This window comes from Mustela putorius, unplaced genomic scaffold (assembly GCF_011764305.1).
Source record: "Mustela putorius furo isolate JIRA1106 unplaced genomic scaffold, ASM1176430v1.1 tig00003923_pilon_pilon_pilon, whole genome shotgun sequence".
Classification (NCBI taxonomy): domain Eukaryota; kingdom Metazoa; phylum Chordata; class Mammalia; order Carnivora; family Mustelidae; genus Mustela; species Mustela putorius.
The window spans coordinates 13,915,503-13,919,289 of NW_025422068.1; the positions used below are offsets into that span (position 1 = coordinate 13,915,503).

Below are 3,787 nucleotides of genomic sequence, written 5' to 3' on the forward strand. Positions count from 1 at the left end.
ATGGATTCAAGCCTCTCCTTTAACAAGTTCCCCTGAATTTCACTTCCAACCCACAAAGGAAGCCTCCTCATTGTTCCCATCTGGGTATAATGAGGTGGTATGAGCAAAATGCTATAACTGAGCTCAGCCCAGGAGCCACAGCCCTAGACCCTTCCGCTACACACTCAATTGGAGTCCATTGGAGACACCAGGTCAGTGGAGCCAGCCAGGAATATCATCTTCCAACTCCATTCTGGCCCCCAGTGTCCAATTTATCAGAAAGTCAGCACTGACCCTTGGAAGTGGTTCCAAGACCCTGAAGTCTCCAAGGTGCACCTATTCCCACCTCTCTCACAGTGTGCCTTACTCTGTGCAAACACCCATACACATAAAACTCCCAATGTGAATCCCACATGTCTCCCCAACTCCTGCAGTACTTCCTTGGTCATAATGGATCCCACCATCCTGTCATCTCATACCATTTTGCCTCCCGCCCTGACCCAAAACCTCGTGACCAAGAGACAGGTAATGGTCTCATGCCTCTGGCCTCACTCTAGCCTGTTTCCTTGGTCTTGTCATATTTGTTCTTCCAAGGATTGCCTCACATAGGAACCTGTCATGGAGAAACACCTATTGTTTTGGCCATGGTCTGAAGTCATAACATCAGGGGGAAACCTCAGATTTAGCAAAAATCTACTGAATTTGTCTCCCCCAATTGCCTTATGAAGAAATACCTATGTATAGACATACTGCTTCTCTATTCCTTCCAATCAGTACGGTACTGTCCTTAACTGCTCTGCTTTGGTTATACAGATCAGTATGTCCAAAACTGTTGATGGGAACAGGCAGGTTATGCTCAGAGGAAGCTCTGTATATGCCCCCAACATATTCTTAGAGCCATGGAGACCCCAGAGTCAGGAGAATGTGATGACTCATAAAGGACAGTACTGACTCTAAGACAGGCTGCTCATTATGCTCACCCAGGGGTTGTTCTTGTAAATTAGCTATACAGAAATAATAATTTTAAATGGTTTATTTACCTAATATTCAAATTCATAGCACACCACCACTCTGCTAGATGATCACACACTTCCCAACTCCCCTTCTGTTCCATAGTGGGTGGGTGCCCATACATTAACCCTTGGGCACTGCGTGTAAGGCAGAAACATCCAGGAAGACCTTCATTTGAATGAAGAAACTCTCCAACTCATGGAGCTGAGCCTGCCTCTCACTGCACTGCTTGGCTTCTTGCTTTAAGGCCTCCACTAGTCTTTTGAGGATGTAACACTACTCCTTCAACTGGAGGATCTCAGCCAAAGACTCCACAGTGTTCAGGGCCTTGATCTCCTCTACAACTTCCTCCCATCACCCCTCTTCATTTCCTGACATATTTTTTTTTTGGCTTTGAAATTTAGAAACAAATTTTATTTAAGATCTTAAATACAATTCCTAAAATATCAACTTCTCCAGAAAACCATGGCTACACAATAATGCATTGCCTCTATCAAGTTAGAACGTGCATTAGACTCAAATACAAAAACCATGAAACAAATCACCATCCTTCAACAATCTGTGCAAAGATAGAATGCCTAAGGAACAACATAGATGGACTTGCATAGGATGGCCTGTTTTACTTCAAGCACCATTTTAAAAAAGAGAAAGAGAGAGAGAGCACAAATGCATGGGTTTTCAAGTATAGACATTAAGTTGAACCTTTGCACTAGGAATCAGGGCATTTTGTCACGTAGCATTAACACATATATAGAAAATTGTGTAGTGTCAAAGGGATAGAACCACCAGCTTTCAAGCAATGTTGTCAACTAGGCAATGAAATGTTCTACTGAATGTTTCTTCTTTGTCTAATTACTGTGTACACTGGTAGCAACTTTGAAATGAGAAAAGGAGCTTGCACTCCTTTCATTTTCTGTTTAGAACAAAACAGAAAACAAACTGAAACATAAGCCATGTTATACATTAACAGTTTTAAAGAACATCAATTACACAAGAAAAAGACTAAGAACAAAAAGAGTGTTTACAGATACCAGACGTAACAGTGAGTGGTCAGTAGACCCTCACAGGGCTTTGCGGTGGTACTCAGCCGAAGCCACTTTGTAATCACTGGAAGTAACCAGAGATGCAACACTCTTTACCAGATATTTTAGGAAAACATGCAATAGCCCAACAATAATGCAAGGCTCTTCTCATCAAGGTGTGTATATGCCAACATAGCTCCGATTCTTACAAATAATCTCAGTAGGTGTGGGGCTCCATAAACCTGGGACATTGGTGCATCAGGGTGAGCCAAGAGGATTTCTGCATACTAGGGCCTTTCAAATTTGTAGAGAAGCTGAATGCCCAACATCACATTGAAATATTCTTTTATTCCTGCCACAAGCTCATTAATTGCGTATTCCTTGTTATCAACATTTTCCTGTGACTTTTTGCAATTTGCATGCTCTTCCAGAATGGCATCTACATTTTTCTTAGCAGGAAGTTGAAAGAGCTGCTTCTGCCTGGTAACTAAGTTCCAGTCCTCAACAAGCCATGGTTTTAATTCTTCAGGAATCTTCACTTTAACTTCCATTCTATTCTTAAAGGCCTCCTCACTTTCAACAGTGGGATCGGCCCGGAACCTTTTCTTCCGAGGTGGCTGGGGGGCTTCACTGGTACTGCCACCATCTCCATTTCCACGAGTCTTCTGCTTGTTCTTTCTAGTCTTCCTCACAGATCCTGAAGGGGGGTTCTCTGCAGAGCGACCTCCCCCATCGGCCCTGGGAGAGCCGGTTCCAGATTCTTCTGCTGTGGACCAGCAGTCTTCTTTCCTGAGGAAGCCCCTCTCATCTTACTTCTCTGCATATTGCTTCTCATTCTTTTCTTAAAGTTGTCTTTTTTTGCAGATTTTGTCCATTAGTTTGAGAACCTTGCTTTCTGGAACTCATTCAACCCTGTTTTTATTCCAACCAATAATCCTCTCCCTTATTTCCCTTCCAAGAACTCCTAGTGTTTTCCCAGATGGAACCTCCTAGATTTCCTGGAATGGTCTGGAAGGATGAGGGTGGGGACACAACCTAGTTTCTGTAATCAGGGATGGTTCTGCAATCAGGATCAGATCTTCTGATCCTTACAATACAGCAAAATTAGTTTTTCTGATGATGGCTTGAAACAAGAATCCAGTTCTTTCCAACAGCCGATGTGTGATCACTGCCATTCCTCCAACCGTTATAGTCCTGACATATGTTTTAATAATAATAAAAAAAAAAGTCTTCAAGCCACTGTTCCATCTCCTAGGGCATGGTGTAGTTTTCTTCTGAGAAGAACTTCCCCAAAAATGAATAATACATAGATAGCAGGCCACAAGGACCTGACGCTGATGTGAATCCAAAGTAAGAAGGGACTCAAATGCTCGCTTCTCTGCAGTGTTGAAAAGGACACAGTCATAGAGTTTTGGGACAAGTTGGTGTCCCAGCAGCTTCTTAGCCCAGTGATATCCTAGGATGGAAGGCTCAGGGTTTGAAGTCTCCCAGGTCTCCATGGTTCCTGTGGACACATTGGTGCAATGCTCAGCAGGTTTACATATCTCATAGTCTGATATCAACTGGCAAGCCCAGTGTTTGAGAGTCATGTACTCTTGGGAGAAGGAAGGATCTATGTCTATGGGCAAATGCTGAGCTCACTTTCCACATGGCTTCTTGGCCCAAGGCACAGCTGCATTGTTGGTCTACAGTTTCAAGGGTACATGGTGAAACTGTTGTCCAGGTACGTCCTTGGCCTATCAGACAGCTCACTTACTGATCTCCATTCCAAGGGT

At 43.3% G+C, this 3,787-nt stretch overlaps 1 pseudogene; it reads right to left on the bottom strand.

Annotated features, from left to right (window-relative positions):
* Positions 1–1,744: 1,744 nt before the first annotated feature.
* On the bottom strand, positions 1,745–3,179 carry LOC123388886 (annotated as a pseudogene).
* Between the last annotated feature and the right edge of the window lie 608 nt (positions 3,180–3,787).